This window comes from Patella vulgata, chromosome 4 (assembly GCF_932274485.2).
Source record: "Patella vulgata chromosome 4, xgPatVulg1.2, whole genome shotgun sequence".
Classification (NCBI taxonomy): Eukaryota; Metazoa; Mollusca; class Gastropoda; family Patellidae; genus Patella; species Patella vulgata.
The window spans coordinates 5,462,214-5,473,950 of record NC_065882.2 but is presented as its reverse complement, the minus strand read 5'-3'; the positions used below and the strand labels follow the sequence as shown (position 1 = coordinate 5,473,950).

Genomic DNA, 11,737 nt, shown 5'->3' with positions numbered 1-11,737 from the left:
AGATTCTTCTTTTGTTTCGCAGAGCCTCGTTTTTTGTTACTTTATCAACTTCTGTTGATATTTTTTGATATCAAAAAAGACTGGTAGGAGATTCTCTATATATCCGATATATTTATTAGAATCAAACAATAAAGATTTATCACCCAATAGTACATTCTACAGTAGATATCGCTTGTGTGATGAATTTCATAATCTACTGTGTGCTATGAATTTGATTGGTCAGTTGAAAAGGAACTACTTTTTTTTATTTTCAAAGAACAGGTCATTTCTTATTAAAAGTAACTTGTTTTTTTTTTATTAAAAATGATGTATTTTTATTTAATTGGTTATTTTTGTTACTTTTCAGATGGGAATATCTGTGACCACCATATTCGTTTTCCTATCTTGTGCTTCGTGTCAGGTTTCTGGGGCATTCTATTATAGTGCACCAAATTATAACAGACGCCCAAGTATCTCCACATCACGGGATAATCCGTTTATATCGAACCCATATAATAATTATAACAGTCCTCCTCGACAAGACATGTGCTCGGTAAATGGACCAAACGATATCCGGAGAATCCTTCCAGGACGTTTCATGTCGGAGGGTGATTTATTGGCAATGGTACCAACAAGTTTTAATGCGAGACCCCGTGCAAGTTCTTACAGATCTGTTAAGAAGATAGTTGTTAGTCGATTTACAGAATCTGGATTCAGTAAGCCCGGGACCTCGCCGTACATCAATGATGGCATTTGTGGCTGTTGTGTAACGTAAGTATATTATTATGTTTGTTCCCGCTCGAAAAACGTGCGGCTAGATGTCCGAATGCTAACCTTTCGGCCATCCAACCCCCCCAGAATGGTGTCTCTAGTTGGTTAGAGTTAACAGGTATTGCTGTGTACATATATATATTGTCTTGTTATATTTCATATTTTATAATAATGACTAGATAAGCCTAGTCGAAATCGTTCCGTAATACGCAGTAATTGTATTCTATAGAATTGTGACCTTAACAATTTAATCTTAATTTGTTTGATTTTGTTTCAGTGAGTTAAGTTATGAGATAGTAGAACAAATTACAGATTTTGATGGAAATAATCACACAATAATCAACTTTAATAACGCATATCAGTTTATCCCATCAGGACGATGCTCGTAAGTAACGATTATACATAAGTAACGTTCCACATGTATGTACGTCCAGCGTGGTTTCCCCTTGTCAGTGATGCAGGATGGAGGGCGTGACACAGCTGTCTAGTCGTTCGGATTGGACGAAAAACGAGGTCCCATGTACACATTAGCGTGCACGTAAAAGATCCCTTGGCTGTTGGAATTCGATATAAGAGTAGGCCACAGTGCTGCTGCCCGGGCAAAATTTCCCTCATAGCACACTGTATGGCGTATGCCCGTCTTCATCAGCCCAGTTTAGGAGCAGAACAGTAGGACGTTAAACCCCATTTCATTTCATGTATGTATGTACATGTACGTGCTATTTAAACCTTATACTCAAATAACGTTCCAGATATACGCACAGGTGCCTGCAACGTGGAAAATATTTTAAAAATAACATCAAGCTATGTCTAAGTATTATGTCTAAAGTCTGTTAATTTTAAAACGTCATCGTTGACTCGATTGTCTACCTAGCGAAATTTATTGAGTATTGCCACTGGTTGGCGGAACCGTGAACTTTGATCCCTATTATTTAATTCCACCCCATTTCTCACCTTGGTATTATTATATTTACTGAAAGAGAATCGGTTTCAGACGAGTTATTTGCCCCTGAGTTAGAAATCGGAATCAGACCAGTTATTTAATAATCTCGCTTACGAGCATGGACTTAACAGACTTTAGACATTATACTTAGTCATAGCGTGATGTTATTTTTTAAATATTGTCACGTTATTGAACCTTATTATTATGTGACAGAAAATGACGACGTATTAAAAAACACAATAATATGGATAACAATTAAATCCAGTGGTTGTTATCCATCGGATAGGGTTTTGTAATAAATTTGGAAATATTATGTGTTTGGGGTTGGGGGGATAAATGTACTTGATTTTGAATAATATCAAACATAATATATCAAACACGCCTAAATAGAAATAGAAACACAAACCTACTTGCGCGAGACTTGCTATTCGCGATGATCGAGGAATCTGATATGCTCTCAAACTGGGTGAATACCCAATTAAGATTAGTGAAGAAATATGCAGGGTGTTACATGAAGGCCTTGATAAGATGTACGTAGTTAAAGTGAGATCAAGCCTTCTATTGAAGATGATGCATCCTAGAAACAGATTTTCACCCAAAGTTTCTTCACATGACGCTTATTGTCGGTAATTGTTGAATCTGATTAAATCAGGTTTCGTTGTATTGGACGTACGAACGGCTTTTGACCCCATGACGTCAGATACTGATTAATCAATCAGCGTTGACGTTTCTAGCGGTTTACCCACAGTTCCGTGCATAGCACGTCAAGAACTCGCCGTAACATATAATTTCATTGGCTAATCCCTCGCCTCAACCAGAACGACGGTCATATAACAACTCTTCCAGATCCTATTGTAGTAAGGAAAAGTAAAACGGAATTTTGAACTCTACAAAAAACGTCAAGAACTCGTTGTAACAGACAATTTCATTGGCTAATCCTTCGCTTCAACCAGAACGCCGGTCATATAACAACTTTTCCAGACCCTAGTGTAGTAAGGAAAGGTAAAACGAAAATTTGAACAATACAAAAAACGAAACGAAATAGGATCTGTGTTTTAATCGGGGGGGGGGGGGCCACGGTGGCTAGTTGGTTAGGACGCTGGCTCGCTAGCCTGGAGGTCGCGTGTTCTATCCCTGCATTGGTCGAGAAAGTTCATCGGGATTTTCCGACGTGGTTTCCCCTTGTCGGAGGACCTGACAAGGACAGCTGTCTAGTCCTTCGGATGAGACGAAAAATCGAGGTGCCGTGTATATATTGGAATGCACGTAAAAGATCCCAAGGCAGTTGGAATTCGATATAAGAGTAGGCCGCAGTGCTGCTGCCCGGGCAAAATTTCCCTCATAGCACACTGTATGGCGTATGCCCGTCTTCATCAGCCCAGTTTAGGAGCAGAACAGTAGGACGTTAAACCCCATTTCATTTCATTTCGTTTTAATCAGATTGGGTATTGTTAATTTCAGGAATGAGAATGCACCGTGTGCTGGTGGAACAGCAAGATGTAAACAAGTCACACGAGCTCACTGGAGTTTGGTTTGGACACCCGCTGTAGGCGCAAGACTGGTAGCACATGAAGTACCATCACATTGTCAATGCATAAATCTTGGAGCAGCTTCGAGCCCACCCGCTAGAGGTTAATAAACTTGCCCACATTTAACAATTGTCCAGTTGGTATTTATAATACTAGTCTAATATAAGGGAAGCACGAATTGCTATATTGCATTAGTTTATACTCATTATACCGCATGGTGGTCGTACCCTCATAGCTGTGTTTCAGCAGCTTAAAGGGAAATTCGGTAAGTTTAGATAAAGAGCTGACAGTTCTCGCTATAACACTTAAAATAGATAATGAAAACAGATTATGCTGAAATTTGCAGTCAAATTACTTCACTCTGAATCGAGATATGAGCGATTCAATTTAGGCTAGCCTCGATTGTCAGTACTAAACAAAGTCTGCATTATCCATCTTTACGTTAAATTATGTATCACAAAATGTATTCGAATCTACTAAATATCGAAGTCTAACGATGGCACCAGGGTTGATTATGGCTTGGATAAGTTAATAAATAAATGTCTAATCATTAATTTAGATAACATTTCAGGTCTAATAGACAGATTTAGCTCTTGAACAATGTACGTTTAAACCGTGAGAATTTGAAAGATGAATAGATTGTTGAATGTGTTGTTAATGTTGAATAAATTATATTAATTTATATAACATTTAAGGTCTAAAGAAAGACCTGTAATAGACAGATTTAACTCTTGTATAATGTATGTTTATGGAAGTACTAGGTGAATCATATCCATTCTCAAAATCAAAAACACACTTTTATGGATAACATTTACTATTGTTTATTTCACTGCGACGTTTCAACAAGGTTTCATATTCATTGATAGTAAATACTCTATTTTGGTTCTGACTACCAGATAGCATTGGATATGGTTTCAAGAATATTCTACATCACCAAGTCTTACACGACTTGAATCTAAATTGACGCGAAATCGTGGCTAGCAAAACGACATTTCTGTTTAACGATAACTCAACAAAAAAATGAATCTGTAAATATGTAAATATTATTATATTAATGTGTCTTATTAAAGAACTATTTTTAGAATATGTAATATCAAGAAAACAAATCAAGAGACAAAAGACTAGTTTTATCGATCTTTTAAAGTTTGTGTATTACTATTAGTCAGTCCTTTTAGGATTAGTATACGTATTAATTATGTACATATTTTGTAAATAAAATTTATCTTTTAGAAAAAAAACATGGGCGCCTCTACTCATATGTCACTATTGAACTTTAGTTTCCAAATGTGGAATTTGTAATTATCAGTTTTAGTACTGGAAAATAGAAAAAAAAAACAACAACAAAAAATCTTGGAAACTGACCTTAGAGCGGTGGTTCTCAACCTTTTTTGCCAACAGCACACCTTGGAAAACATGAAAAAAATAGCGGCACACCTGGCTAAATATATATGAAAAATATTTGAATTTTGCAAAATGAAAACATGGCAAGTCAGACGGCATACAACCGTAGACAGAGACTTGATAAGATGAACGTGGTTAAAGCGAGATCAAGCCTACTATGACGGACCGACGGACATGACCGACCACAATGTATGACATGCTGGTGTATATAATTCACACCCACGGTAAAACTTAGTAAAGAGGATATCAAAATATTTTATTACAAATATAGACTTTAACACTGTGTTGCCAGCCAAGAAAATATGTCTATCAACAACTTTGTTACGCGATAGTAATGCGCGATAAAATTCAACAACTCTGATCGTCTGTTTTTACGCAAGTGATGTTCGACAAAAATAAGGTCACAAAGGTTAAGGCCATCTGGGTTAAAGGCTCAATACCACTCTTGTTGTAACTGAATAATATGTCCCAATCTTTATTCTGGTCAACAAATTGTACTATTTTACAATATTCCAATTAATTGATGATACAAATTTCATCTTAACACACTTAATTTAAAAAATTGGAAAAATTCAACTAAAAGATTTGAAAATTCTGATGTAAAGCTTTTCAAATGTGACTTGGATTTTAAAATATTTTTGAACTCTCTGGACAAGTAAAATAGGATTTAATGGATAATTTACACAACATGTAGGACACTAATACATCTAGTACTTAGAATAAGGCTATTTTTTTTATTTTCTGGAGCTATCAAGCCAGCAAGAGTGTTATTCTCCCTTTAAATAGCTGTCAATGTCAGGTCCACAAACCACTGTGGCCGACACATATACTCTTAAGCGCACGACACATAAACCCATCTCCAGTCAACACAAATTTCGAAATGTAATGGTTATATTCAATGCCATTGAAATTTATATTTAATATTGCACATTAAGAATGTTATGTAGTGCACACGTTTAATTTGGGGAATTCACATAGTTATAATGAGTATTCGCTTGGTCGTGTCTTGAGGTTTAATAATGTTGTTACATTGCACACCAAAGTTACTATATAGTTGGTGGTATGTGCTTGCTCTTGAGAATATCCGAAACTACATCTCGTTTAATTGTGACATCCTTTGCTGTATTTTCGGTTATTAAATTACTGTTAGCTCGTTCACTCATATGTCGCGCGACCCCCCGAGGGCACAGCTTTAGGCACTGTTAATAAACGCGATCCTTGTTCTTGCACGCAAAGATTCGGGGTCACGCTTGAAACACGCTTTGTACCTCGAAAACAGTCCAACAGGGACTGGATATTGTCACGTTTCTCTAATAACGTAGGTGTTAACGTTGGGGGTGAGCTGGGTGAATGAAGCAGGTCCTCAGATGAAAGATCTTCAACTATAATTACTGGAGTGACCAGGGGTCTCGGAATAATAATCAGTGCAGACTGCAAGAGTTGTTCCGCCACCCCAAATTCGTTTACTACATTCTTGTTTCTCATAAACGACAAACAGTAACAGGTATGACTAAGACAATTACACGCGTAAGAAAGATTGCCATGGTCTCCGAACTCCATTACGTTCAAAACATCAGTTGATTAATCTCAGACTACAACAGCATGGAATACAAGATCAGTTAAGAAAGATTGCTATGGTCTCCGAACTCCATTACGTTCAAAACATCAGTTGATTAATCTCAGACTACAACAGCATCGAACAGATTTTGTGCTCAGATACCAGATCCGTTCCTAGCAAGATGAAGATACTGGTAGATGCAAATAAAAATCCGACAACAATTGATAACATTTAAACTCTCAGATAAATACGATGAGTTCAGTTGCTCACAAGCTTGAGGTATTGTAAAACAAGTAGGTACTGGTAGATGCAATCAGAAAATTAAAAGCCACCCTTGTCTCTCTGGAAATCTTCAAAATGAACACATGGGATCGGAACGTATGATACCGGGTTAAGAGTTATAGTACTACTGATTTGATCACAACCAATATAATTCCTTGTTATACATCGATTCAAATAATGAAATCAAATAGTTGGACAGTGGATCCAATAACGCGACCATTGGAATGTCTAAAATAATAGCTACTCCAATTCCGGACCACCAGGCTGCTCCAATATTTAAAGTATTTGCGTTTTTGGGCAGATTAGCCAAACGCTTTCCTTGAAAATTATAAAAACACTGAAAGGACAAATAAAAATAACAGCACCTTACAGTTACTTAAAAAGCTTAAGCATTACTCTTCATACCAACAATGATTAGTTATATCATGTCCGCACGCTACTAACAAACGCCATAAACACTATCCTAGAAGAAACCTGAAACGCACTTCTTTAAGAGATGATTTTACTCTGTATGCCGTATCTGTAAATAATCAGCGATGACATGCATTACTACCTGGTTCTAATTATAACCCTATTAATTTATATGTGGCTTTAATAGACCGTATTTAGCTGATGATATATGATTTTCTTCTGACATCTGGCTATCGATAAATAGATCATAATTAATCGATTTTCTACTCGTTCTCCTACTGCAGTAATTACACTCGTCGTTCTTCCAAGCTTCTTTCTAATTCAAATCTCTATCCACCCCCACCCTCCCCTATATTTATGCCCCCATCTTTCTTTTCATTTTTCTTTCTGTTCTTTTATTTGATTTTCCTTATTTCCTGTTTAGCACCCTTTCTTCATACCCTAATAAGGATAAAAATTCTTATTTTATTACATTGCCAGCTGATCTTTTAAAATTTATATTCATATCACCCGTTTATGGAAGCAGTTTTATATAAGCATTAAGTTGCTTGTTACCGTATCCAATTCATTCATATTATTCCCTTCATCGTTGTATATAAAAAATAAATACTTTTTAAATTATCTAATAACAATAAACCAGTATTGCCACTCACAGAAACTTGTGCTAATGCGGAGCATTGCAGTCTAGATTTAACAAGAGTTCTCAAAATCTCTAACTCAATATTTTCCATATTATTCGAAATTAAAAACACGAATTAGAATTCAATATTGGTCCATTTCAATCAATATTGATGTTGTTATCTTGCTGTGAAACTATTGCGTCCTAATATCCAATATTTAAGACACTATTAATATTTTATAATCAGTACACGAGTCGTGTATACTATAGTTTCGGGTGGCAATTTGTAATGAACAAATAAAAACATATCCTACAACACAATGTGAAAGTAATTAGTAAAGGCTGATGGTGCGACAAATGGTGGGACACTAACCACCTACTCCAAGAAGAACAATGTGGTTACAGGATATAGTACTTCAGATGCCATTTTTAATTTATAATCGGATTCAGAAAAGGTAGATGCTATTGTTTATTTGTTGATTTCTCGAAGGCCAACGACAGTTTTATTAAACGTGCATTATGCAAGAGATGAATCTGCCTATTGCAGGTCTTTCTTTAGGCCTGAAATGTTTTCTAAATTATTAATTAGACAATAATTAACTTATCTAGGTCATGATCACCCCTCGATGGCATCGGATATCTCCGATATTAAATAGATTAGAACAGTTCAGCTATATTTTGATTTAAGCTAAATATGGAGGAGCGAGACTTATCTTCGAACAACGAGTTCGGTGGTTGAAATTATTGTACACGTCTTATCAAACCTTTAATGGCTAATACCTTCGCTCGCAATAGGGTAATTAGAATGACATTTTCAAATTATTAATTTTACATTATGTGTTTTCGAACTATTATAAGAAGAATGGCTAGCTCTTTATCTAAATCTTACATGATGTATCTTATCTTTAATATAACTATTATAGCAAGAACGGTCAGCTCTTTAAATAATTGTGTGGAAGGGAATTAACTCCATGTATTCTCAGCTGACGTCCTGTGTCAAGTCAGATCAACGGAAACAAGACAAGAGTGTTTGATTAGCTCATTGCTTTTTACATTATTATTGAATGCATTACTGGAAATGCTGCAATTTTTATTAAACATACATTATGCAAGAGCTAAATCTGCCTATTGCAGGTCTTTCTTTGGGCCTGACCATAATCAACTTTCGATGGCATCGCTAGCCTGCAATGTTTATTGGATTAGGTTCCGATTTGCTGTTTGACTTCATTCATAATTAAATCAAATATTGGATAATCGAGACTATGTTTTTTTTATCCTACCCACTTTAGTAATGATGATCGAGGCTAGCCCCAATATTCAATCGCTAAAATCTCGGTTCAGAGTGGATCAATTTGACTAAAATTTTCAGCAAATTGCCTTTACCGTATCTAGTTATTAACTATTACAGTGAGAACTGCCAGCTCTTTATCTAATCTCCCATAATGTATCTTTAATATTGATGTCCTAAATATTTCAGCCTTAATGTAAACCGATGACAGAGCATCAGTCGCAGACACAGTCGGGAGGTTGCAAAAGCAAATTAAATGTATTTCTAAGTTTTACAGCTATTACGGTATGAAAATTATCTCAAGTAAAACAAAAGTCCTCGTATTAAGAAGGGGAGGTGGGCTAAAAGGATACGAAAAATGGAATTATGAAGGAGAAACAATCGAGGCTGTCTCTGCCTATAAATATTTAGGTGTTCTTTTTACTTCTAAATTAGCTTGGTAGAACACCTGCTCTCAACCAGCTCAACAAGGAGCAAAGGTTTGTGTATGAGTTAGTTGTATTTTACGTTCGCTTCCACCGAGGTGATATCGCAAAGGCTATGAATATGCTTTATAAGGTGGCTAAGTCGGTAAGACGCTAACTCGCTAGACTGGAGGTCGGGTGTTCGATCCTTGCATTGGCCGAGAAAGTTCCCCCTTGTCAGTCATGCCTGACGGAGGGCCTGACAAGAACAGCTGTCTAGTCGTTTGGATGGTGCAGTAAACCGAGGTCCCCTGTACACATTGGCGTGTTCGTAAAAGATCCCTCGACAGTTGGAATTCGATATAAGAGTAGGCCATAGTGCCGCTGTCCGGGCAAAATTTCCCTCATAGCAGACTGAATGGCGTATGCCCGTCTTCATTAGCCCAGTTCGGAGCAGTAGGACGTTAAACCCCATTTCATTTCATTTCGTGTCTTTCTGCAGAGCAATCATTGTGTCGGAAGTGATATTTTGACCCCACTCAACATCAAATCGCCGTAGCAGGGAATCTAAACGGCCAACCCCCTACAACATTATAATCAGGAGATTGCCAGATGCGGTCCCCATTGTGCCGATAAAGATTAGAAAAAAAGGAAATGTTGAGCAAAAAGCTACAGCCAGTGATGTTACAGCAATGTCAATGGGCAAATAACTGCTAGAGAGAGAGAGACCAATCTTTTAATGCTGCATTTATCTCCCTTTAACTATAACTACAACAAATTGCGTTTCAATGTGCTATGAGGGAAGAATCCCCGGTTGTACCTGACAAGGAGTAGGGTCACCTGTCCCAACCTCGTGAGTTTTCTCCAGGTCCTCCGGTTTCCTCCCACTGCTAAAGACCCCTACGCGCAAGCGAATTATTGAAATAAAATTAAACCATATGTTAGTCCCGAAATGACCTAGTTTGTGTCGAGTGGACGTCTGTCATTGAATCAACTGGCGTGGTTTCGATTCCCGGGTTGTACGTGACAAGGAGTAGGGTCGCCTTTTCAACCTCGTGGGTTTTCTCCGGGTCCTTCTGCTTCGCCCACTGCTAAAGATCCATATGCACACGCGAATTATTTAAATAATATTGGACCATATGTTAGTCCCGACCTAGTTTTTGTCGAGTGGACGTTACGCCCCTCTCTCTCTCTCTGTCTCTCTCTCTCGCTATGAGGGAAGTTATACGTGCACGCCAATGTGTACACAGGGCCTTGGTGTTTCGTCCCATCCGATCGACTAGACACGAAGGGAACAACGCCGGAAATTTCCCAGGGGACTACGAACTAGAGACCAGGTTAGCGAGTCAGCGTCCTACTCACCTAGTCACCGTGGCTCCCAAACACTGTAAAGACTTGACCCCAAAGACTAGTCTTGGGCGTTGGGTGGTCGGTAGTCGTGATATGTCGCTCAGTAATTAACATTAAAAAATGTGACATAATTGTGACCGGGTTATATCATAACGTGTTTCGGGGGTCACAGTCGCTAAGTGGGTAAGACGCTGGCTCGCTAGCCTGGACGTCGGCTGTTCGATCCCTGCATTGGCCGAGAAAGTTCATCCAGATTTTCCGGCGTGCCCCACCCCCCTTGTCAGTGGTGCAGCGCGGGTGGTCTGACAAGGACAGCTGTCTAGTCGTTCGGATGGTACGAAAAACCGAGGTCCCGTGTATACATTGACGTGCACGGAAAAGATGCCTTGACAGTTGGAATTCGATATAAGAGTAGGCCGTAGTGCCGCTGTTCGGGCAAAATGTCCACCATAACACACTGTATGGCGTATGCCCGTCTTCATTAGCCTTATTCGGAGCAGAACAGTAGGACGTTAAACCCCATTTCATTTCATTTATATATTGTTCGACAATCTTCTTAAAAATAAAACAAAGATTTCGATCAAATCTTAAAAAGTTTATTTTTGTTCATTCTACATAACTTATGTTTTTATTAATCAGATAAAAATAAAGTGTCAATACATGACAAATAAATTTAAAAACATATCACATCATTAGTTGAAATAACAAAAGGTAAAAACACACGAAGAGCCCCCGGTGAAGCACAATCTAAGTCACTTTTTACAACGAACCCCATTTAATGGCGCCATCTGGTAGCAAATTGTATAAGCTTTCTGTTAAACAATCAATTTCAGATAAAACCGATCGGAGTCACATCAAAACAAGGCCCTTCTGAAATGGCCTCCCGGACAAATACAAGTCCATCGTACCCTTTATTTGACTTTACTTTGGCTGGAAAATGGAAGTCAGTTGTTGTACCGGTAATTATGATTCGTATTAAACATCATTTTGAAGTTGTAATTAAACCCACTCGTTGCGTCAAGCATAAAAGTCTGTTTTAACTTTTATGCGAAAAGACAAAAATGTGATTTAGATCGTTCTTCCCCTGGACTCTTCACATGTGTTTATTTATGTTTGGAAACTTTATTAAAAATACATTAGATAAGAGCTACATCTGCCTATTACAGGTCATTAGTTTAGCTTCAAATGTTATATAAATTATT

General features: G+C 37.6%; 1 long non-coding RNA gene across 1 annotated transcript; it reads left to right on the top strand.

Annotated features, from left to right (window-relative positions):
• Window positions 1-362: 362 nt before the first annotated feature.
• LOC126817418 (uncharacterized) lies at window positions 363-4,311 on the top strand. The gene is made up of 3 exons (XR_007679006.2): window positions 363-750; window positions 1,028-1,135; window positions 3,155-4,311. It is a non-coding gene; the product is annotated as an uncharacterized LOC126817418 (long non-coding RNA).
• The last annotated feature ends 7,426 nt before the right edge of the window (window positions 4,312-11,737 follow it).